At 38.9% G+C, this 26,557-nt stretch overlaps 1 protein-coding gene across 1 annotated transcript in view; it reads left to right on the top strand.

The window, feature by feature from the left end:
- Positions 1-26,557, top strand: part of RBPJ (recombination signal binding protein for immunoglobulin kappa J region) — a 141,778-nt gene that overhangs the window by 32,342 nt on the left and 82,879 nt on the right. The window lies entirely within an intron of this gene.

The following is a 26,557-nucleotide window of genomic DNA, read 5'->3' on the forward strand; positions in this document are numbered from 1 at the left end:
CTTAGAAAAGATAAAGCCCTGTCAATCCCGTGCAGAGTCGCAGCGCTGGTACCTCACGCAAACCAGCACACCCACGTTACCCAACAAAGCGCCGTGTGTCTGTTTTGAATTGGCTCCTGTCGGGACGTCCATCATAATGGTGTCTGTAAGTCTGAGAATGTAAAGCTACTTGCTTTGTGGCCAACCTCTAACTACTAATAAGGGTTAGGGAGAAAGTTTCCTTGGAGGCGGTTCATCCCCTAATTGCTTGCACAGATTTTCTAAAGCTCTTCTCAGATGAAGTTGGCATTAAGTCCTGTCAGAGCCAAAGGTTCGGCCCACAAGGACAGCAGCAGCTCCTGTACTACCACAGCCATGGCTATCAGTGAGAGCTGGGGGGCACTGGAGACAGCATAATTTGCAGAGGGTTTCAGTCAGGGCCAGGTGCCAGCACAGAAAAAGCAGAGCCTGGCCCAGGGTGGCCAATGTCTAGTGACAGCAGAAAAGGCTCTGCAGTTTCCCCTGTCTGTTGGAGGTGCTGCTCCTTGGCTTGTCACTATGGTCTCTGGCATGGATGAGCAGGAGGGCAGAGTTTTTGAGCTTAGGGAGTCTTTCAAAGTCAGGGCAAGTAATGAGGGCTCTACCCTCAGTCTTTGTCATACCTCTCACTTTTGCCATCCCCTCCAATGATAGAGTCTGACTTCTCATCCAAAGGGAGGCAAAATGCATTTTTGTCTTCTCCGTTGAGAATCCATGAGTCTGTCCTGATGTAGTGACCTACAGCTCCTTTTACTAAATAATTAGGACTATGGGGAAGTGAATTTGTGAATAAGGAAAAAGAGGGACCTACTGTTTATGAGATGCAAAATTATTACACTGAGTGATTTAACAATAAACACACCTGCCTGGAAATGGGGAATATACTGAATATATGAGGAGTGGCTAGGGTCACTTGATCCATTCAGCCTGAAGAAGAAACTGAGGGAAGGCATAGTAGTCTACAACATCCTCACGATGGGGAGAGTAGGGGCAAGCACTGATTTCTGTTGTGACCAGTGACAGGAACTGAGGGAATGGGCTGAAACTCAGGGGAGGTTTATGTTACATATGAGAAAAGGTTCTTCACCCAGAGGGTGGCTAGGCACTGGAACAGGCTCCCCAGGGAAGTGGTCACAGAACCACCTGGACAGACTCCAAGAAGCCTTTGGACAATGCTGTTCAGACATATGGTATAAATCTTGGGACTGTCCTCTGCAGGGCTAAGAGCTGGACTCAACCTTGTTGGGTCCCTTCCAACTCAGAATATTCCATGATTCTATGACTCTGTGAATATTTCCAGGTGCCTTTGTACTGGTTAAGACAGCCCAGGAGTCCTTTGATCTAACTGAAATGGCCAGGCTCCTGCCTGAAAGCCCTGAGCCATGCTAACACAGGGTATCTCAGCTTGGACATGGTTGCCTGACTTGCAGACCACAGCTGCCCCACAGCTGGCCAGGTTGGAATATGAGCAGGATGGGCTCAGGTTTCCCTGAGTTTGGCTACCCTGGGAATGAGTCTATCAGATCTCTGGGACATCTAAACAAAAGCCCAGTGAGTACTAGGTGGCAAGCCTGTTGTAGACATCTTTTTTTCCAAGTCTTTTATCATGCCTATCTGGATTTGTTGTTCCTCTCCCACCAGACCCCTTAAAGTTGGGCCTGCTGCTCACATAGATCCTAGGTAAGATACAGTCAAATAAATGAAAGTCTTTACTGTTTGCTAGTGTCTTCTAAACCCAGTATTTCATAGCTTTTCACAAACATTATGAAGTTCTGCAAAAGTGTCATTTCACGAATGATGAAACTGAAGGATGCAGATGTTTGAAGATTGGTCCAAGACAGCACAGCAGGAATGAGTGTGAGAATACAGATGTAACTGCCACAAGGTTTGTGTTCTAACCAGAGGATCATAGGGAGATGCTGTAACCCCCTTTAGACTACGATATTAATATATTTCTATTTGCATATCATAATACACACTGGGACTACTGCAATAGTACTGTTATATTACTGTCAATTAATAAAAAAGTCAGCATTCTAGAGATATGAATGGCAGCCTTTGTTGTCTCACAGTTTGGGTGACAGTGGTTGAGAATTGGCCGTGTCAGACTTAGAAAGTTTTCAAAGCTGAATGCCTGAACTGCAGTACGTGTACATAACAAGAAGAAGAAACAAGAAGAAATCATTTTGCAGTGAGAGAATGTAATTATTCCTGTGAGATCTTTTTTAAAAAATCTCACTGTGAGCACATTTAAAGGAAATAACTGGCAGCAACATTCAGCATAAAGTCATTCACTATTTATTAACAACAATTCTAACTAATCTAAAGTCAGATCAATCTAAACAAAAAAAAATATTTGCAATCAGTCTTTGAAGTATCCTGGAACATCTGGTAAACTCTCCCTTCTGAAATATTCATATCTGATTATGAGGTTAGAATTAGTTGTGAGCTCCCCAAAACAAACTGTGTTTTTCTGTAATGACAGATCAATAAGCATAGAAACTTACAAAATGACATGAGAAGACTGCAAAGTAGTATGAAATATTTCCTTCCAGAATTCTGATATGTAATCAATGAATCAAGGCAAATGTAAAAGAGGTGCAAGAGGCATAAAATGCTGTCTTTATGGTGATTCTTTGTATAAGAAGAGTATAAGCTCAAGCAACTTCAGCGAGGTGGGGTAAGAGGGCTAGGATTCTGTGAGCCCGGGGGCATGATGCTACTCACTGGGAAGTCAGAAGTAACTAGAAGAACTAGTACTGGAAGTGGCTTCATTCATGTTCTACTGGCATATTTATGTGCAGTAAGGAAGATGTATCAGGCGTATTTCAAGACTATTAAGTATTTCTAAGACCTGATTCCCAGTGGTGAAAGGAAGCTCTTACCTAGGTATTTCAGAAAAGGCTGGGTGAAAAAACTTGGACCTCAAACTGCCCAGCACTGATGCAGGATCAAGTATCCATACACACTCCTGACAGGTTATTTTTAGCTTGTCATTATAGACCTCATGGGAAGGAGATTTTACATTCTTTCAAGGATCTTATGGCAGTTTTCACATCTTCAGCTGAAAGCCATGTTAACACCTTTAACCCAACTGTATGCAAATGCAGAACTACTTTGGGGATCCAAAGTGGTAACTGCCCAGACCTGGCCCCACTAGCTCAACCCTTCCCTGGACCACACTGCAGTGTTGTAGGCATATGGCCCAGGACAGGCAGAGGAAGAGGCTGGATCTGGCCTGCCAGCCTTTCCCCAGAGGCCAAAGGGAGCAGATATCTGACAGCAGAGCAGATCTCAAACAGCTGCACACTTATGGTGCCTGTGAACCCTGTGCAGTGAGTGCAGAACTGCAGGGGTTTGTGCAGCTAGTGGGAAGGGCAGGATGGGAAGGTGCCTCTCTGCATATGCCTGGCATGGTGCTGTAGGCACACACCTCAATCCTGCATAGCAGAGCAAAACTGGGACCTACCCCTGCTGCTGCACAGAATACCAGTGCCTCAGGTGAAAGCAAGGTCAACCAGCCAAATTAAGGTTTCCAAAACATTTGAAAGTTCTAAAAAAACTTATTTGATTACAATGAAGTCCATTCAGCTCTGAAATTATCTCAGTGTGCTAGTTTAAAAAACCCAGTGGAAAATTAAAGACCCCACCAGTCTATCTTTCTCCACCACCAAGGTAAGACTGACTCCACTTCCTGCTTACAGCAGCTCAGCATTTTCTACTGAAACTGCGCTCCCCACCATGACATGGGTGGTATGGAATTTAACAGTGCTAGAAAGCTCTACCCCTCGTTTTCTTCTGTCTGAATGTCTACCCAGGACATTCAGTTTTCCTCTGAGAATGACCCCAGAACACACAAATCTGGAAGGCAGGAGACTGAGAGAGTACCATATGTTATGTGACCAAAATTGTGACTCTTTCTTAGATAAGGTTGATGTTGGCCAACACATGTTTCTCAGAAAGAACAAAATACAAACAGTTCTTCCTCAGCTTGATCAATTATGAGGAAATTTATTGTAAAACTGCTACTGAAAAGAGTGCAGTGAAGAACTGTGGTTTTGATGTAGGGACAGGAGCATGTATCCTATGAGGAAAAGCTGAGAGAGCTGGGACTGTTCATCCTGAAGACAAGGCACATGGGGTTCTCATCAGTGTATATAAATAAGTGATGGGAGGGTGCTAAGAGTATGATAACAGGCTCTTGTCAATGCTGCCTACTGACAGGACTAGACACAGCTGCCCAAACCCTCTGAATGTTGGGAAATACTGTTTGACTGGCACTGTTTGCCCTGAGGTTGTGGAGTCTCAATCCTTGGAGATAATCAAATGCCATCTGGACATGGTCCTGGACAATTGGCCCAGCTTTGAGCAGACAGGTTGGACCAGATGACTTCTGGAGATTCCTTCCAACCTCAAACATTCTGTGATCATGTGACCTTGACAAATACATAAAGTTTGTATTCCATACAGAAGGATCTACAGTACTGAGATGAAGCATAGCAACATTTTTTGTTGTTTGACATGCTGTCTTGTACCTGCTTATTCAGAACTCCATTTATCTTAGTAACTGATCAAAAAACTGCACTGAGTGCTTACAATGAAAACCTCAGATCCCAGTGTCAGGCCAGGGTATAAGCTTTGATATCACTTCTCAGTTTAAATCAAAATTTTAAAAAATAAAGAAACTGCTATGTAAGTCGAAAAGAGGTTTCTTGCATGACTCCTCAGAACTGACTCAGCATCCTACATGTGGGGCTGCCACCCTCTGGAAAGGACCTTCTGAACCATTTTGAAATAGGGGCTGGCCTGAAATGACATAAAGGCCTTTAGACTTAATTTGAGATAGATCACCCTGGTCTACCTCTTTTGTTTTCATTTTGCCATTTTACTGTCTCCTGAAGCATTTTATCAAAATCATATGGTAGCTGTGATTGTGATAGTTCCATGTCAACATCCTCTCTCTTTAACTAACTGGTTAGAAAGGGACCTTTAGAAAATTACTGCATTTAGCTACATGGCTTTTTTTGTTATTTCTATATCATTGAAAAATTTCTTGCCCTGCCTAAAAGAAATATTTTCTTAAGTGGAAACTTATTGTGCCAGAATACTGTATTACTCCTGACTGTATTATACTCATGATGCATAAGCCCACACATATCTCTTTATTGAAAATAATGATTTCCCCTGTTTTCTGTTCTTTAGTTTTCTGTGGAATTAACAATGCATATTTTCTGTCACTGTGCATCACTACAGAGGATATTTCAGCTAGACAACAACTACATGGAGTCTTGCCTTTGGGAACTCCTTCTCACCTAGAACTGAGAGAAGTATGGAAATTAAGGACATGATTTATGCCACTGATGGCTCTTAATCTTCCTTGTGCAAGCATGTTTGTTTTAAAGAACTTGTGTAGAAAGTTTACTGCACTCAAAAACAACAGAGATGGGCCACAGTGTATTTTTCCAGTGCTATTTTAAACATGTGGTTATGGCTCTGAGAGACAGGGTTTCACCAGCCACACCCTTCTCCATTTCCCAGCTTCCTCAAATGGTTCCTCAGTGCTAGGGCAGATTTGCTCCACGTGGAGCAATTGTGCAATCTTACATCATTCCTCACTCTTTGCCTCTCCATTTTCCTTATCTGTCATGAAAAGTGTTGCTTCAACACACTCAAGATTTAATCAGACCATTTTTAATGAAAGGACCTAAAGTAGGCATTGTTATAATCCATTTACAGGTTTCCTACCTATTAAGTGACTGACAGTTTAATCTCTAACATATCTGAATTTCACATTGGACAAAGCAAATTTTCAGCAATAAATTTATCACTGGCAAAGATTGTTGAAGGATCCAAAGTTTTGTGGGATTATTTCTTTATATCATACTTCATTTCTTATATAAATAGTTATTGATGATTCTGTAATTTTAAAATTTCATTTGTATCCACAACATGTTGAAAGAAATAGCAAAAACATTATTCTGATAAAATACTATCTAGACAAACACAGTGTTTTTGCAATGTTGTCTTGGGAATTAAGCAGAAAATTAAAAAGTTTACCTGTGGGGTATTAGCACAGGTCTGCAGAAAATGTGGAGAAGCCTGAAGTTAGGAATAAATTGCAAGTATGAATGCAGAGAACTTTCACTATGACATTTTCCTAATGGCCATTTTACAGCTTTTATTGCCACTATACCTGCTTATTAATACATGTGTTTTAATAGAGATTCCTGTGCTACAAGGAAATAATTCTCTTTCATGGATGAGGAGTTAAGAAACAGAGATTAAGCAATTTATAAGGAGTCACACAGGAAGCATATGGCTATCCCTACATCTCTTGAATGGCAGTCTGGTGGTGCAACTACAGCAGCAGCTTTCAGCTCACAAAAAAAAAATTCTGTATGAGTTGTGCTACAGCCCCACATTTGATATTGTATAAGACCAAGATGATTATTAACTTTTAATATATTATTAATGATTCAATGTATAGCCTTTTATCTAGTATCTATGAAGCTTGATTTATCTATGAATACTGATCCTCCTTAAGTTCTACCAGTTATTACAAAAATTGCTGCTGCTCAGAACACATGATTTTATAAGAAGGTCTATGAATACTGACACATCATTATGTAAAGAAATGAATGGATGCTACTTGTTCTACTTATGTGATTAAAATTATTTCCTTCCTACCATTGTAAAATGCAATCCTGTAGAAAACTGGTTAACTAACTTACCTCCAGTCCCCAACTGTGGTTAACATGTGTTTGTGAACGCCCACTGGTGCAGAGAATCCAAATTACCTCTACCCACAATATCTCATATTTCTCTAACACTCTTGAATGTGTCGCAGAAATATGCTGATAGAACAGAAAGTGATTGCTATTAAAAGATGATTTTCAATGGCTTTAGACAGATGATGTTGCAAAATTCAGCTGAGAAAATACAGTTGCCCATGCAGCTTTTTTAGATTTAGCATGTATCTTTATATTATATGAAAATGTTTCTCTAATGACACAGGCTACTTTGGAATTTGTGTGGGTCTCCTGACACACCCTTTCTGTGGCAGCTGGAAGACCACATTGTTCAACATATTGAGTTCTCCCAGTGGCAGTCACTTCTAAAGCTCTTTCAAAACATCTTAATCAGGTTTTGGGTTCAGTTTTCTCCTTGTCTTTTTATTTGCATGGCGCAACCCAAGATAAATCAAGTTTTAGGATACCTTGCCATTGTTTTCCTCTGCTGTTTCAGTTGCTCTGTCACTGCCTCAGGAGGGGATACCTCATGGGGATACTGTGCACCTGAGAAAACCTACACCTGCATTCTAAGTGGAAAAACCAGAACAGCAAAGACAGAATTGGAAGCTAATTTTTCTTTTGATCTTTTTGCTAAGTTCTTAAAATTTACTGATGGAAGAATCCAAAGACTAGGGACATGTTGACTAAGAAGAAAGATACCAAAGTCTAGTCCCTGAATAAAATCCTTTGGATGTTGGAGTAATTTGAATTTTTCATTACTTGTAACTGGACTAAGGTAAACTGGTTGAGGCTTGATCTGGCATAAAGGGGCAGGAGTGGTAAACTGATGGGCCTTGATTTGTCCATTTGTTTAATAAAATGCTAAATAGGCATTACAAAGATATACCAGATCCAGGACTTACTGATTCTTATTTTCCACTGGGAGAGTCCTTACTTCGGAGGTGATTCTTAAGGAGCTGCCAGCCCAGAATCATCCTGCATCTAATGAAGCAGGAGTGAGAAGAGCTAAAATGGATAGCTGTAGGCATGTAGAAATGAGATGGATACTGTAGACTAATATTTTTTGTCCTACAGAAGAATACACTAACTTGTGAGAGTTCTATGAAGTCCTCCGGAAAATTGATGAAAAAGTTGTGAGGCTAATCATATGTGTTGTGAGAAGGAAATTCTGCAGTTTATCAAAACCTCAGGAGACTCTGGCAAATTTACTTGTTTCTTGCTTCTACAAGAATAATAAATCTACAGCATAGTGTCAAGTCCTTGAAATCTATCTTTCCCACTAAAAATGGAAAAAAAATAGCCCTAAGTAAAAGCACAGTGATTGGTCAAGAACTTAAAATATTTCTCAGATTGGCTGGGTCAAGCAGGTTCTCTATTTCATCAGAGGGGCAGGGCACAGTTTAAAAAATGTTGCTTTTGAAGTACTGCAAGCAAGACTGAATAACAGTAGTAAATGAACATACAACATGATAAGGGGTACCAAGCTGTATTTACATTTTCCACTCTAAAAAATGGAGGAAAAAAAAGAAGGGTGGTGGCTGGAGAAAGCAATTCAGTGCTTATAAAATTCATCCATGTAATCAAAACATATAGCTAATATTCCAGCTGCTGCTATAATAATTGATGACTTTAAGTGGTGCTACATTATTATATAGCTCATTTCTAAATTACCTTGTTTATTCAAACAAATCTTTCCAAAATATATCAATTAAATTAGCACATCAATCAGCAGCATTCAAAATTGTGCTGACTTCAGCTTTTGTGGTGTCTTCTTTACAGTATTGTTGCCCTTATAAAAATTGTGTCTGTGGTCCTTTCAGATTTCCAAAGTTGGCTGCCTCCAAATTTTTTTAGCAGTGGACATTTTGGGTAGTGAGGGATAACTATTTCCAAAACCACATTTAATTTATTTATTACCTCATCCCAGAACTTATTTTACCCTAGGGCACAACCAAAACATATGTAACTAATTATCCTGAGAATGTCCACAGCTCCAGTAAGTATGATTTTTTTATTCTTTTTTAAATCCTGCTATTTTTCATTTTTCCTGGTGTCCGCAAAATACTACTGAGACATTTCTGCTGGATAAATTCAGCTTTGAGTTCATGTGCAAATTTGTTTATATTTCAGAATAGTCTGTTTCATCTTTTACTGTTCAAGTAATAATCTAAATCTTGGCCCACAAACCTTTAAATCTCTGTCAAACACTTTGGGGATATCAAAAAAGAAAGTCACAAAATGAAGGCACCAGGGCCCAGATTTATTTGGTTAAATTCAACTAACATCCCCATTGCTGGTGATTCCTTTTGGCTACACACAGCTGAAAATGCAGGGCTAGCCAGAAGGAAACATCAGGCAAGAGAAATAAATTGGAATTTAGCCAATACAAATCAGATTTTGTGTATCTGATTTTGATTATAAAAAACCAAAACCCAAACCATAAAAACTCTGTAATCTACAGGATAGAAAGCTGTTTTATGAGCCTGAAGCTTGTTTAAATGCAGATTTTTTTCACAATCTCCCTCCAAAAGAGAGAAAGAATAAATACAAAATAGTTATTGAACTGCAGTGGAGTTGTAGGAGGAATAAATTCAGGCCATTCTGATTAGGACTATGATACAAAATGTTTAAAAGATAAAAAACAAACCCAAAAGTCTATAGCAGAGTTTGGAAAACCTTTCAGGCAGATGGCTGCTAAATCTCTCTCAAGTATACAGATTTTCTACATTGCCACAGAACAGACTCTTCCAGCTTGGTCATGGGAGTCAGGAGAGTTGCACATTAAAAAGTATGCTGGCCCCAGTTCAATGCAGTGTGAAAAACCAAACCTCTTCAATCTAAATATTAGAAGCAGCTTATTTCTCACAGAGAGGAATTCCACCTATGCTAATTAATCTTACCAGGAAGCCTGGTAAATTAGCCTGAAGCAGCCATCTCACACTGCCTAAAAATTGTATGTGCATGATAATATAGAGGAGGTATTTTTGGGTATCATTTTCTTTGCTGAAGATGTGGGGGCTCAACACATTTAATATTCAGCCTCTTGACTAAAGGTAAAATTCTTGCCTCAGTGAAGGCAGCAGAGAACTCCCCTGAGTTCAGTGAGTCCTGTCTTCTTCAACTGACTGTTGAAGCTGTTTGACTGCAGCACTTGGTGTACCTGACAACAGAAAGTGACTCTACAGCTGAAACACACGGAGTTTCCTCTTAGTTGTGCCATGGGGAGTGAATTCTAATTGGAACTGTTTGGTTTTAATCCTGAAAGCAAGGGGATTTAATATCTGCTGCTCTACATTTATAAACTCCCTCATAGGTTTGTTGGTTTTTTTAATTACTAATGCCTGCTTTTTTTTTTTAATTATCCAAATCACAATAATATGACTGGTTCCATAGAAGACTTACATGTCAGTGTGCCCCCTGAAATAATAATCTTCCAGACAAACATACCAAAAGCAGGTTTAATGGAATGCACAGAAAAATAAGAAGTGCTCCATATTTCTTAACTGATTTTGATACTGAGCTTTTATTTATTGTGTTTGCTGGACTTTTGAGGGACAATTTTCTTTGGAATGTGAACTACAGTTGAGAGTTTTATATAGAATCATGTCCTGCCTGGTCATACTCTGCCTGTGCATGTGTAATGTGTTTTTCTTGTTGCCCATTGAAGCTAATGAGGCTATCCACAAGAGTAAACATAGGATGATAAAAATTTCCCCATTCAGACCCTAACTCACATCTCAAGATGTGTGACCAAATGTCGGACATTCCACTCAGAAGTCCAGATGAGCTCATCTCAGATAACTCACTGTGTTTCCATCTGGTTCAAATTTGAAGAAAACTATTTAGTTGGAAGAAGAAAAATACATTTTGTATCATTTTAATGCTGAACAGATTTAGTGACATACTTGCTTATTTAATCTACGGCTTTGGAGAGTCTAATGAACTGAGTAAGATACATATCTTGGCTCCAGTTCTGTTTTAGGATACACCAGAGAAGCCCCAATTGGCTTAAATGGAATAATATCTTTGTTAACGAGTGCAAAATATATTCCAGTAAAAAAAGCATACTATGAATATAAGTATTTCCAACTATTGCAAATTACTTAACAGTTCATCTGCATTTTTGTCTTTATTTATGTCTTGTATGTTTTTTAAGAGGAGCAACACTGTTTAGTCAATAAAATAGTCCTTTTTTTTTTAACTGAGGAATTTAAGCATGTAAATCCCACTCCTAATAGCTGAAGAAATAATAGGTATGTGGATTGCCTGAATTCTGATGGGAGAGTCAAATCCAGTGTTACACTGCATATCCCATTCTGCAGTGTGTGTGCCAGAGGTTATCTTTGATATAATACAGCCCAGCCTGGGGGTGCCAAGCATCTATTAAAGAGTTCAGGGCCATCTGCTCCATTTCAGGAAGATGGGTGTTCTCAGGATGGTCCAAATATGCTTCCTTTTTGTTGTAGTGAAAATACAGAGGCAATTGGCATAAAAACCAGATCTCCCCATAGCCCACATTTTATAAGAAAATGCATGGTGCCTGGTGGCCTTACCTGGAGAAACTACCAGGAAGCAGCAACTGTTGTAATTCTGCCTAAAATGACATCATCATTGCAATAAAAGATATTGTTCAGTCCATCTCCAGCTGCTTACTCATTCCCAATTCTGATCCATCCATTTTTCCTATCACATGTGATGAGAAAGATCAAGGGAGAAGAACAGCTAAAGCTATCCTGTTCTTTGTGTGGGAAGGTGGCATATAGAAAAGAGAAGGTGGTAAAGAGAAGGGTACAGTGCATCAAGTGTGAGATCCATGTTTTCAGTGGCAGTTCCATTTTATGCTGATTAAACATGTCACAGTACACTTGAGGGTACATTTTCTGCTCTCAGAAGTGGACAGGCCATATTGTCAGTTCAACAACAGTAAGATCTCATTTTACTGTCTCTGCACTGGGCTTCACTTACAGCTCAGTTGTTTGCATTTTTTTTCCATGCTAAATTATGCATATGAAACCCAAGTGTTCTGCAAGTATTACTGCAGAAAAATGAATAAAAAAGGATTCAGAAAAAAAAGTGAGTCTAAGTTTTGTTTATGAGTTGGGCTTGTTGTAGAATTCAGTTTTCTCAAATGTTACGCTGACAATTAATTTTTCCACATTTGTATTGTCATCACAGTTGTGGCATAAAAGACTTGGTTCTTAAGCATCAAGAATGCTGGAGTGCTGCTTTCAATGCAACTGATGAGAGAAAAGTTTAGAGAGCTGCTTCTTTTCTCAAAAGATTATACAGTAATGAATTGTAGAGAGAACATTTTTTGGGCACTCAACTATAAAACATTAAGAGTCTTTTGACGGTTCTTTTTTTTGTCCAAAAATGTCATTTTGTTGCAACAGTCAAACATTGAAATGTCAGTTCACCAAAATTTGGCAAAATATCTTCTCCAGATGATATAGGGAGGGAAGGAGAGACAGGCTAAGAGAAAGGCCTTGGATTTCTCCCAGCTATGGAAAACCAAGTTTCCAACCCCAGTCTGGTTAGTGAAAGCTCTCCAGAGGAGTCTCGTCCTTTCCTGGGGAGTGCAGCCACTGTGAAACTTCTCTTTGTCACAGAGCAGTGCTTTGTTTTCAGTGGAAAGGTCACAGATTGCATTCGCATGAATACAGAAGCAAATTTTGAAACTAGAAACAGTTTAATGAAACAGAATTCCAATTTTCCAGTCAGCCTTCCTTGCTTTCTTTTGTCATCAGCAGAAGTCGATGAAAAAGTAAGTAAAATGAAGTGTTTGCTAAAAGGAAACAGACTCAAGGGAACATATTTGAAACAGGTAAAAATGCCAAATTTCCATTGCCATAAAATGCCATTTAGTGGCTGAGAAGTTCTGTCCCCTTAATCACAGACAATCTGAGGATGAAAAATTTTCTTATGGAGATGCCAGAGCATTTAACTGCCTTTTAAAATATCATATTGAGGCAGAAGCATGCATTCTATCATGTGAGAATGGTTGCAGCAATAACAGGCAGTCGATTAAGAAGGCAGAAGCAGAGGAGGAACATTTATTCTGAGTTCTTTCCAATGAAGCTCTTGGGCATGGAGATTCCCAGGTGTTAACATGATCTTCTCTTTTATGATGTGATGACAAACAGTGCCCCTAATAATCACTTGGACATTTTTGGAGACCTGGGCAAAGAAGGAAATGGATTTAACTCTCCTTCTCTTTTCCTTTCCATTTAGCTGCAGTAAGTTCTTGTGAACATTCCTTTACTCCTTTGTCCTGAATTTTTATGATGGTTACTGTGCCTTTGGTAGAACAGAAAATAATTTTTTGACTCCTACTTAAAACCAACTCCTAGTTTCGTGAGGACAGCACAAGACAAAAAAAATTATATGAAGAGAGGGAGACTTGGACAGCAAAACAGCAACAGAGTGCTTTTCTTATTCTTCTTCCTCCAAGCTTTCTGTTAGACAAAGAAAAAATGTAGCAGAAGGCTTTATCAGCCACTCTGAGACCTGGCAAATTTACACTAGTATTGAGTTGCTAGAGGCAGCTCTTGGTTGTCTTGGTGTTTGCAGGATTGCAGTAGTGTTGCAAAAAAACCAGTTTAGAACAGACTAACTAAACAGATGGCAAGAACAGAGAAAGATTAACTGAATTAAAGAAGGAAAAGGAGATAGCAGGGAAAGCCTGGGAACAGTAACCTGAGCCTGACATGCTGATATCATTCAGAAGTAAACAGAAACTAGTAGAAATGGGGTTATCATTTGGAACCTTCCCATCAGCTCTGTCTGCCCACATCATCTCTCAGCTTTAAGAGAATTAAGGTTCAATAATGCCATAAAGAACCCTCATGTCCTGGCATAAAGTGGGTATTTTGTGCTACAAAGGTACATCTCATTCCTTTCAGCTTTCTTGGAATTGAATTATGGACACAGAGTGCAATAAGCAAAATAAGATTATTCTTTCGTTATTTGCCAAATAAGCCAAATTTCCTGCTCATCAGTTTTGGAAAATTTCTCTATTTTTTAAAATGTAACCTCACCAGCATTTCACTCAGCAAGCATTTTTTTCTGAACTTTTGAAGTCCTTTTGTCTATAATCTTTCCTGACTTTAAAAAGTCTTATATAACAAGGAGTGGGAGACTTTTGTTATTTGGACACCGATATGTACATGCAATATTTCTTGTAAGTTTTGGATTAGTGGTTTTGGTCCAATGACTTAGTCACTATTAGTTTCCCTGAAAAAGAAATAACCTATTATTTTACAAAGAGTTTTTCATTGTCTTCTAAAGCACCTAATATTGTCAGCTATCAGGATGGGCCACTGAATGAATATGCCAGCAGCCCTACAGCTTCTGGGATAGTGGTCTGTCAGTTTTTAAAGACCTATTCCTCTCTCAAATATGCCTTGCAAAATATCTTGAGGCCAGCTGATGGAAGTGTGGAAATCACTGTGGAAGTCACTATGGAAATGTCCCTGTGCTATGTGCCTGTCTGAAAGATTTGTGATAAGCAGAAATAAGAATGTATTCCAACAGCAGTCTCAACAGAATCAGTTTTAAAACATTTTATATGCCCTCAGCAGTGCATCCAGTACTCACAGAAGTGAATATGTGGGCATCATCCTGGGCACTAGGAACTACTTGGAACCCTAGCTAAAAAGTATTGTGCCCTCAGCCTCCAAGATGCTCCTCTCTGCAGAAAAGCACGCATGGCCACACCAAGGTTTGCAGCAACCAGTCCTTTCTGCCATCATGTAAAAAAAGGAGTAAGAAATGAGAACATTATGCAAAGAACACTACAGGGAACACTAAGCAAAAATTGTTCTTCAGTTGGAAAAATGTCATCAGCAAATTTCCTCTTTTTGCTTCTATAAATTGCAGTTCTAGGAGAAGGAGGGGAGGGAGAAGGAGGGAAGCGGGCTTATGGCCAAAATTTTATTGGCCATTTAAATGGTAGTCCAAACATATATTAGGAAGTCTTCTGTTACGAAGCTATTTTTTTCAGTGTTGTTTCAAGTTTATCAAAGTTTAGTGCTGATTTTATTACACTATTTTCCTCAGTAACAAAATTATGAAATTAAAATAGCCACCATATTGTGTATAGTACCCCTTCATGGTACAAAGGACAACCCTGACACAAGAAAACATCTGTTTGTCAGTATTAAGAAGAAAAAGTCTTTTGTGACTTCAATTTGGATTTGCAAGGTATCTAATGCTGAACTCTAAAGAGAATCTAAAAGTAAGAACCAGCTTTTAAAAACAGAAAGTCTTGCCGCCAGGAGGGGTGACTTGAAATAGTAGTTCTATTTAAAATCTTACAGAGGAGGAGAAAGGCTCTACGACTTTCTTACCTTATGCAATCAGAATACTGCATGAAATTATTAAAGAGTGAGCCAATTCCCTAAACTGTGAGTAAGTAGATGTAGTTAATCAGGAACAGAAACTTGAGAACTGTTAATGAAAATTGGGAACTGATCAAGGACCTACTACTGCTTTGTCTACTCACAGCATAATAGAGAAGAAAATAGAATTGAGACTAAGTTAAAATTCAACATATATAGGTGACAAATGCAAGTCAAAAAAATAAGCAGCCTGTTTAGAGACAAGACTGTTCTGTATTTGCAATGGAGCAGAGGCACGTTCTTTTGGCTGGGCAGCAAATAATGTCACTGTACCACCAGCTGCCTGTGCACAGATGCGTGAGTGCCTTCAGCACGGCGTGCCAGTCACAGGGACTGAAGCACGAGTCTGACATGTGCTGAGTTTATGGGAAGAAATCTGAAAACTACATTTCAATTCAACAGGCCTGATTAACTCAAGTCACTTACAGCCCTGTCACTGCAAGATACCTACCTATGTATCTAGTTAGCTAGATTACTCACCACCTTTCTACTCTCTTCTCTTGCACCAGTAAAGTTGAGATGGAAGGAGAGGAAGGGGAAGAAAACACAAACCACAAAAAAACTTGAGAATCCAAATGCTGTTGCAGAAGGGAGATTATTTTGAAGTGTTTTCTATGAAAATATTAACATTTTTCCCTGGCTGTAGTGAGTGTACGAAACAGAACTGCTGTGTTCTGGTGCTCCCTATTCCATGCAGCTTGCAGCCAAGGACAAGTATAGGTGGCTTTTTCTGCTTATGGATTTTTTGACAGGTTCCGTCTTTATATTTTTATTTCCATTAGAAATCCACACAGAGAAAACCATAGAATTTCCAAGCATCTCCTTAGTAACTGTCATTTAAAACACAAAAATTTCAACACTGAACTCATTACTTGCTCTCTGTCCTCCCAAACTCCCAATGATACAGAGGATTCCAAGAAACGGAAGTGGAATGTGGTAGGTATGGTCCAAGAGAAAGATCAGCTCCATGAAGACCTAAATCTAGGAAAGAAGCTGATGAAATGAAGGTCTAGCAGAGGAACTGTCTCTCAGCTGCTGAAGCCATGCTGTTGCAAACACCACTTTTTCTCTCATTGCAACAAAGCTCTAATAACAGTACTATCTAACTTCCACTTTTTGTGTTTTCATTGGAGAAAAGAAAATGCCAAAAGGAAATTCTTTTGCCTATGGCCATTATTCAAAAATCCTGTGTTAGAAGAGGGTTGCTAAAATTCTTTTGGAATCTCCCTTGTGCAGTGTTTCTGTACAAACACAGCACGGCATTTTGTTAAATCACCACAGCTGAATGATCTCTGCAATCCATGACAGAAGGAAAATAGATTGATTGTATGGGTTGAATCACAATAGATAGGAAAGACTTATACAGAATATATCTTCTTCAATTAGAAATCTTTCTGTCTCAGGTACTCAAAAACTCAAGGTAATTAATGTAAACATCTTACATCTGGGCAGACTTAAAAATGTATCAGTACAGAGCAGTTTAAAGTTGCAGCTTCCTAAGGGAAATTCAATAGTTTTTAAAGACCAAAACACTGAAGCCAATAGGATTTTCCTCTGTAGAATCAGGATCAAACAGAAGAACCCCCAACTCTCCCCTTGACTATTGATGACAGGCACCAGAGCTCTGCAAAGCATAATAGAAAAAGAGCACTAATGAATTTTGAAGTGAACTTGCCAAGTTGCAATACTGTCTTCATTTAAGTCTCTTCTAAGAATTTTTCCAAGGTATTAACAGGAAATAAATAGCTTATGAAAACAGTAGTATAATTTCACTGGAGCCATTGACATACCCAGGAGCCCAAGTCAAAGCTTTTTCATGTGAGTGAGAGTCTCCATAGCCACTGGCAGCACAGCAGACATTTCATGGCTTTAGGGGTTAGTTTGGCAAACACATGTGGCTACAGTTGCTTTCTCTGCCCCGGCTTCCTCTCAAAGTCTTCACTACTTTTTTGGATGATTCTTTCAGTTCCTTTGGGTAGCTTTCCATGCAGTGATGACCAAGCCAGCTCTAAACCTTTTCATACCAAGACAATTTCTAAAGCCAAATTTCAGATACTGAAAGAGAGTCCCTTAATGAGAAATCCTGGTTTCTGGAAGCAGGATAATCTCATTAGCAATGCATAAGTTGTTTTCCAGCAGGGCTGACTAGCTAAGCAAGCATGGCTGCTCTTTTCCTTCCCAGTGTCTGTTTTGCTGCTACAGGCTTGAACAGGGTTGATTTGTGTGTCCCTGCACCCAGCTGCTTAGTTATAAGCACTGAGTCTCAGTTCTTCATGAGTAAAACGAAAGCAGTAACAGCTTCCTCCTGCCATGCACACACGTAAAGGAGAAAATGTTAGAAGATGGAAGAGCATGTGGGTGTTTCTTGTAAAGGTTACTAGACCTGTCTAGTATCTCAGATCTCTCTCTCTCTGACAACTTCGTGATTTTTGAGTCTGATCAGTTCCAAATAGCCATGTGATTTCATAATTTTATCCCCAGTCCTACTTTTACCCTGTTTCCCTCCTATTAGTCACATCCTTGCTTGGAAAGCACAACAATTCCTAGGGATGATGAGGAATGAGACACAGGTTATCACAGAGCTGGTGCTGGGGCTTTGTGAGTTACAGAATGCCTCAAATACAGTGGAAAACTGACTGGGTCAGAAGCTTTCCAGTCACTTCCTTTTTCTGCTGCAACCACAGCAGGGTGTGAGGTGGGATATGTTAAGACTTATCCTGAAATTCAGATGAACTTGACTATTTCATATGCTTCTACTGCTGGATTGTACTGCAGTGTCACTCAAAGTAGTGACACTGGATATGAGGATATAATTGAGTTGCTTGCTAAGTTAGGAAGTTGGATACACATAATGACTGGTTCTGTATATGAACAAAGAAATTACAGTCCTGCAAAGCAAGGGGAGAAAAGCTTTTGAAAATTTTTACAAGTATAGGCAAAACTCTGTATTCACTCTTCCCTTGCTTGGGTAAGATGTCTCATGCATATGTGTTCCACATGCTACTGACTCATTTTCCTTCTCTTAATAAGATCACTTTTAAAGCAAAATTTCAGTCTTTGAAAGCAAGTCCCTGCCCTTTTATATTTAGCGAAAGTAAACTACTTCTCTAAAATATGTCTGAATTTCTCTGCATTGGGTTTGTGGAGGTTATTGACAGACCTGACAGTCATAGTGAAAGAGGAATATGACCTGCTCCATACATGAACAAGGAAGTCTGCTCTTTAGGTAGTTGGTGAATTTCAGATGAAAGAGCTGAATAAGTTCCTTTTTCCAATTCAAGCTAAAAAAAAAAAAAAAGTTCAGCCCAAAAGCCAAAGGGGTACAGAGGAATGGGGATTAAGTAGGAGACTGTCAGTTCTGTGGCTCAGAAGGTCAAAGCCCTGCAAGATCATTGCAAGCTGATACTGTAAACCAGAACCAACAAAAGTCTTCCAAGTTCTTATCACACTATTTAAGCATACTCTTTAACTGTTTTATACTTACTCTGCTTCTGACCCACTTTGTAATAGCTATTTAAGAAAAAAATTTCTGAAGAAGAGCCTTTATATAAGAATTGTTCATTGAACAACCTCAGTCTGGTGCTGTAAAAAATAGAACTATGTGATTTTACATTTTCCCTGCCCTTCATGCCTAATTTTGAGAAATCTCATATCAGAAGGTGAAAAGACTATGTATGCACTCTCTAGTTTTAGGGTTTTTTTGTTCTGTGAGACATATGGTGGCAGTTTTGGGCCTCTAAAGAGAGTCTGAATGTCTCTGTGGATATGTTTACATTGTTCAGGAGGTACATGCTGTGAAGCACCTCAAGGCAGCTGTTTTCTAGTTCTTCACTTCAAGCATGTGGCTGAAGCATGTGTCAGCTCCCACCTGCCTGCAAGTCCCTTCAAGGAGCTGGATGGGGAGACAGTGAGCAACTGAATCTCTCTGAACTGTGACCTGGCATGTATGTGTGCTGGTCCACATGTCTTTAGCATGGCTGGGGAAGCACTGTCTCATATCTGTGGGCCTCTGATAAAGATCTAAAAGTTGAATGATAATCTCATTGATTATTTTGGCCTTTCAGCAGGAAGACAGAGCTAAGTGCTGGAATTTAGTATGCAAAACACCAAACTGAGAAGACAAGTAATTGAGTTGGCTGGGAATTTCTGTAGCTGGCATTGCTTCAACATATTCTACAACAGGGCAGTTTTTTCACCTTTCAGACTGATCAAAAAAATTGGAGGGAACCGAAACAATGATTGAAGACCTGGAGGAGCTCAATCTATCTATTAGGCATGTAACAAATTTAGGAGAAAGTCTGCAAGTTGTGCTCATTGAAGAAGAAAGAATTTGGTGATAAAGGATTTCCTGACCCAATAGGCACAAGTACAAGACCTAGATGTGATCTGAGGCCTCCCCCAAAGGTCCAAACAAAAAGAAAGATTTTCCCACCACTTTGGTGCAACTGAGATTGTGGAGGGAACTGTTGCCTCCAGCAAGATGGGCTCTGGCCAAAGCCCTGCTCTGGCCTCAGTGGCAATGACATTGCTGCATCAAATGCACTGTGCATTACAGAATAAGCCAGACAAAATGCTACATAGCTGACAAGTCACCTGTGAATTCCTGGCGGATTTTTAAGAAGTCTGGATTTATTTTAGTATCATGAACCAGGCCTGGTAAATAAATTTTTTTTAACATGCATTAGGATTGAGCGATCAGGGCCTAAAGAAGTATGGTCTAGAAAGGAAAACATTTAATTTTTGCTCTTGGAGAAAGGACTTCATTTTTGTTTCCACTTTTGGGTGCTCTGATAGTTGAATTTGGCAACCTAGAATCAGAGACCCAAAAATCCCATGGTACAGCTTGTTCCTTCAGGTGTCTGACAAATTCTGGAGAAACAAGTAGATCATTTCTGTTCTCATCATAATTTAGAAGCACTATTTCAGGTAAAAACCATTAGAGAATTTCATTTCTCTGGCCAAACTTAGAATAAAATGCTAAATAATCTTCTATCACATGCCACTTCAAACTGATAACAGATCCTGCCATCAAAACTAGCACTGATCAAACTTCAGACAGCAACAATACCTGGAATTAAAAAAATCTGAAATTACTTAAATTTTTCTTGTAAAGTGAAAAAATCAGCCACTTACTTGTAGAATATTTTCTTGTCTTCTCTTGAAATGATTAGATTTGGCAATGCATAAGATACATTTAACTGAGTGTACACTATAAAGGATTTCTGGCATAATGAAAGAACTTACAGAAAAATGCTATCACAAAATCCTTGAAGGAACTCAGTAACAGCAGTTCTAGTGAGGCATCATTTTACTCTGTTTATCCTAATGTGTGTCAATGCAGACCAAATTTTTGTTCCTTTTGTATTACCTCAGGAAATAATTAATTTGGATGTTAAAAATTAAGAAAACAGCTTTGGTTCTGGGGAGGCAGGAGTAAGGGATGATTCCCAGACAAGACAGATACATTAATTATAATTTTTAATATGAAATCAATACAAAATTTTTAATATAAAATCAAGGGCCAAAAGTAATGACCAGAGAGAATTACAGACAATGTATTTAGTCATTATTAGATGAAAATAAGAAATAAGGAAATAATTCAGAAAATCTAGAAATATTCAGCTAGTGGTTTTGTTCTTTCCTAGGGGATGGGGAATGCAACACTATATTCACATAATCTGTTGGTGAAATACTATGCAGCATAACAGTTCTCAAGGCATTTGTATTCAACACATAGAAATAGGAGTTTTTTACTGCTCATTTATCCCACCTGTCTTGGACTCCTCTCAGGACAGACTAAATCATCTTCCAAAAGTCCCTGAAGATAGAGGAGATGAACCCCATCCTCTGGGTCAAAGAACATAAATTTCTGTTGTAAAGTGGCATTCCTCATGAGGGCACAGTAAAAAACCTCACAAATGAAAAGGCTAGTCAGCCACAGGATGCAGTCAGAGGAACAAAGCAACCTGAATGCAAAAATGGACAAGTAATCTCAGAAGGAATCAGGTGAGGAAAGCTTTTCTTAAAATTGGGAATATATTAGTGCTATTTGTCAAGAGTATTGGTAAGATACTATCTGGAAAATCTGTTCACTCATGTTTGAGAATTTGAACTTGTGCATAAGTAAAGCAGGCACATGGATGAAACAGAAAATTGCTCTGGTGGTGCAGGCATGAAAGAGCTTGTCTTGTTTATCATAGCAAAAAAAAAAGCCTGGGATGTGATATGATTGCTTTTTGGAAATACATCAGAGGGCTGAGCACCACGAGAGGAGAAAGATATGTGAACTAACAGCATCTACAGGAAATGGAAGATTGGTAAGTAGATGGATAGATATATAAATAGATAGTCACTTTCAACGTGACTCTTTCCTGCATCACTCATAGCAGAGGCTCAAAGAGTTGGAAGCTGAAACTAGAAAAACTGAATTAAAAACCAGATGAAAATTTTAGCTGAGATGATAATTGTAGCAATTTATCAGTTTGCAGTGGATTCTATCTCAGTGGAAGCTTTGAAATGAAAAAAGCACATTTTCTCTAACAGATATTTTTGTTCATTCCTGGTGCTGCCCTTGAATAAGAACAGATTCATGTGTATCCTATGGCTCTTATTTTGCTGTGTGTCAACTGGGTAATTCTCAGAGTGCCCAAAATCTTGTTGCTGTTACTCTGTTTTTACTTTAGAGCTCCTTTTAAATTGCAAGAACAATGTAGATCAGATTTCCTGGAAATAAAAATGGGGTTCTGTGCTTTAACACTTCCATGAAAGAGAAATACTTTTTTTTTTCCTATATTTAATCTTGAATGGTTTTATTTCATACATGCTGATAGCTCAGCAGAAGGCTGTTGTTAGCTCACAATAATAGATAGCCTCTAGGTTAACTTCTGGAAGTAACTTTGGAAACTATTTTTCAGGCAATGCTCCAAGAAAAAGAGGCACATGTTGAGGAACTGACATAACTTTTTAACACCACAACCAGCATATTTCTTCATGCAAACTCAGCCAAAACAAGTTGCCAAAATCAATATTGATCTAGTCCTTCATCCAATCAACAAATGCCATTGTTTATAAGATATAACTTTTCTTGGTTAAAGTTTAAAGCAAAATGCCAAGGATTTGCAGAACTATTAAAATGAGAGGATTTAGGTTTCCAGAAACTCTGGCTAGCTTTCAATGTCAGTGGGTATTCTGAGCCATTAGAAACTATCCAAAGAACGTCTGCAGTTTTCATACAGGACCTAATGGTGAAATGACAGCAAAGAGAACGTGAGTGCATGCACATGTGCATGTGTGTGTGATATATATACAAAAAAAGGTACTTTACAAATATCATACTAAAAAATGGTACTCTGAATTTTTCTGCATCACTGAAATTTAGCTTGAGACTAAGGAAAAGTAATTTTGCAGTACAATTAAAAGAAATTAGGAGGCTCTCCTGTTTGTTGGTAAAATGTCTGGTCTTCCAATCCATCAAAATAAAAATTGTGCTGGGCTCAGAATTCCATGAATGTGGGTTTTATAATTATAAATACAATGAAATATTGCATAGGCATGGGATTTATTTAACATTTTCCTTAAGATGTTTCTTTAACAGAACCTGTCAAATATTCCTGAATTTTCCATAGTAATAATATGTCCAGAACTACACAAACCCAGAACAGGAAATGTAAATGTTTCTCTCTCTTAAGAAAAGATTTTAACCATTCCAGTAAAAGACTATATTCCAGAATCTAGGCTTCATTTTGTGAGACACCCTATAAGATCTTTAGATAATAGACAGGCAGACCATAGGGCAAAAAGCCAAGTTTTCAACTAAACTTCAGTAACCTCAGCAAATGAGGCCTTCATATTTCAAAGTTTTCAGTAATAATCTGTGTTCTAATAGCACTGTCAAGGTGCTATTTAAATATTACTGCATGCTGCTATCTAGCTTTGGCTGGCCATTAGGTAATGGTGAAGTCTCTTACTATATGAAATAGTAAAATTTGCTGATTTTCATAGTCGTTAAAATCACATAGTGTAGAGACATAGTGTAGGCTGATTTTTAACATGTTTATGTAATATTCTGAGTCTGCTGCTTTGCTTTTGCCTTTAGGATTTTTGGTTTCCTAGCTTGAGGGTGAAGTGATTGGAGCTGATTATGATTTCCAGTGTTAATTCCTGAAAAACACCACATGTCCTATTTGCTAAGAATTCTGGTTGTTCATTGCACTGGGTGGAGCTGATGCTGCCATGGCCCCACATTTTACCACTTCAGTGGCCCAGGACAGTCTCTAAAGCACTCCAGCAGTTCCTCTTTGTGCCACCACATGCTTGAGCTTGTGGCACAACAGAGGGCAGTGGCTTAAATCCCCTTTTGTGCCATTTTCTTACTATCTCCTTGAAACTTAAAATTTCTGTTTTTTTAAACAGGCACGGCTCTAAACATGACAAAATTGAAGCAAATTGCATAAGTTTCACTTAGGGATTTTTTTAAGTAGTCTCATGGATGCAATCCAGTATCTGGTAATCAGATTGTAAGATTAAAGACTCAGTTTATCTGAGAGTGGGAATTTGGTACAAAAATACAGAAAGGCTACTGTCTTTTTAGATATTCTGAGAGTCCTTCATGGTTTCTTCTATGCAGAAAAAGTATGAATTCATACTATTTACTGATAAACACTCAGAGAAAGATAGGTCTAGCTCTTCCAGACATTGTGCCTTCTTGTGGTCACAGTTTTGGGTTTCATCACAATTCCAGCATAGACTCTGTGGCAGGATATACATTTTAAGCAGCTAGTGTCATGATTTACAAAATACCTCAAACATTTTCTTAAAGAAGCACCTTTATCAACCTAACTATTTTTGTGTATCTCCAAAATGAGCATTCCACTCAGACTGTGGTAAACAGAAAAATACCTGCTTACTCCTAGTCTTTACCTGCAGGCCAATCATCTTTTTCTTGTTAGGAGTAATTTGTTTTGGGTTTAGAGCAAGCAAAGGTAAGATCCCTTCCTCCATCCTCCCAGAAGAGCCAGACCTCTGTCCAACATCAAACGAGCTTTCCATCCACCCCAAAGCAGAACTCTGCCTGATCCTACAAATAAGGAGTAGGGTGTAGTGCCATGAAGAGCCCTTGGATGCAGCAGCAGCACCAAGCTTTCAGAGGGGAAGGCACAGAGCTCCACTCTGGGCTGCTCAGAAGGGGCGTTTGGCAGCAGGACAGGCTCCTGCAGCCAGATGGGCTGGCAGGGGCACTCAGCCCTCTGCTGGGGCTGCTTGAGCTGCCTTGCAGACTGAGTGCTTTGCACTGTGGGGCCCTCATCTGCAAGTTTTGCATGCTTGGAGGAGATGAGCTGCTGCTGTCATTTTCCAGCCCTTACAGATGCCAGGTGCTATAAGCCAATAGGAGCTGTGGGACCTGGGAAGCAGTGCTGGACTGGGTACATACCAGAGCATTGCTACACTCCCAGGGGAGTGTAAAATTTCATGTTTATCTGCTAACAGCCTGTTATGAGTTTGTCTACCTGTTCATGATTTGCTTTTTTTAAGTGAACCCTACATAATGTTTCACTGTGCTGATTGTCACTGTGACTTCCAAGACTGCATTGGGTTCATTTTTTCAGCATTTTAGGTTCAACTATGTCCATACAGCAAAACCAGAAAACCTTACCCTCCTTAGTCATTGCTTTTTTTGAAAATCTTTCCAGTTCTTGCTTAAAAGCAGGTGTTATTGTTCACACTTTTTCTTCTCTCAGATACAGAAGACCATTTGGGAGTGTATATCCAATGATATATTTTGTTTTCAGGGAGAGGTTAAAAAATATTTGAAATGAATTGCCAGTAAATATTCATACTATTCCCTGCAGAAAAACTTGTTCCCAGAAATTGCCATAGGTGACATGGAAGTTCAGGAATGATAAATGTTTCTTTTTGCTGATGATTTCACATTTTCTTCTTGCTGCTGACATTTAGAAAAGTTTTCTGCTGACATTAGAAAAAAAATTATTTTCCCTTTCCAGACATTCCTGGCCAAAACATCACTTTTGTGCTTGCTTTAACATTCTTAGGTTCCCAGTTGTCCTAAACAAATTCCTTTTTATTGATCTAATGATTACTAGATTCAAATTCTCCCTGATTATTCTTTCACTTTATGCCTTATATCTGTAGCTGTAATAGGAAAGCTGAATTGCTTCATTTTAATACTTTTGGTAATCTTTTCTGTCTGCCTAGCTGCATAACAGCTTTCACTTGACTTCAGGCAGGTGGCTGCACAAATTTATAAGGGTTTTTTTCCAGCCCTAGTGCAAGCCAAATGAGGCAATATCTTCTTCACATACAATTCTCAAAAGTACAGCAACCCCATCCATTTAGAGCCTGTGTTTATGTGTTGTTTTATAGCAATATGGTTACAGTTTCCTCACATCTCTTACATTATCAAGCACTTCTGTTTCCCTGATCACATCTAGCATTGTCCCTCCTCTTGAATTCTGGGCTTGGTTTCTCTCTTAACATCATTCATAATTTCTTCAGTTCTGTACAAAGTCAATTCAGGCCAAAATCAAGGCTGCAATGGCCACAAATGAATGTATTTTGACATGGCCTTCACTTCTAGAACGAATATAAGCACAAGCCTTATGAGTTCCAGATTTGCACAGATTTTTAAACACTGCTAATTCAAAACTTTTGAATTTACTTTTATAACACTCAGACAATTAAAAGCAGGCTGGACATCAATGAAAAAATCTGGGACTAGTTATGACACCATTGTTGTTAAAACAGTTCTGGCTGTTTGTATTTTGAAGCGAGAAAATTGAAAGTTTTTCTGAACAAAACCAATGCTTGTGAATGCTAAACTTTTAAACTCAGTTTCACTGCCTTTGGTTTTTCTACCATGGAAAAAACATTCCTAAAAAAAACATGGCAAGAAAGTCTTATTGAGTGTCATTATCTGGCTGCCAATCAGTAAGTAAGCAAGAAGGGAACACTTTGCAATAACACAGGTAAAGGAAAACAAAACATGCGGGCCAAATCCTAGCAGATCTGAAAAATTAAACTACTTTTACCTCAAAAGCCAAAACAGTTGGGGAGGGGCAACAGAAACGTTCAGCAGAAAAGCCTAATGCACCTTGGTAAATTGGAAAGATTTGTTCCATCAATGGCTGCCAAGTAAGAGAAGAAAGGACACAGTTTAGCAGGAAACACACACTTGAGCAAGACTTTTGATACTCTTCTTCTTGTTTATCCCTTTAATTGATACAAACTTGTTCACAGCTGTTCCAAATGAGCAAATCTTTTATGGTGGCAGTACAGATCAGGAAAAATACCTTGGTTTGTGTTCATACCTTTACTCCCCAAATAAAAGCCACAGCACAGATACCTGCTAGTTGTTGTTTTCTGGAGTCTGCA

Source organism: Erithacus rubecula, assembly GCF_903797595.1.
Source record: "Erithacus rubecula genome assembly, chromosome: 5".
NCBI classification, from domain to species: domain Eukaryota; kingdom Metazoa; phylum Chordata; class Aves; order Passeriformes; family Muscicapidae; genus Erithacus; species Erithacus rubecula.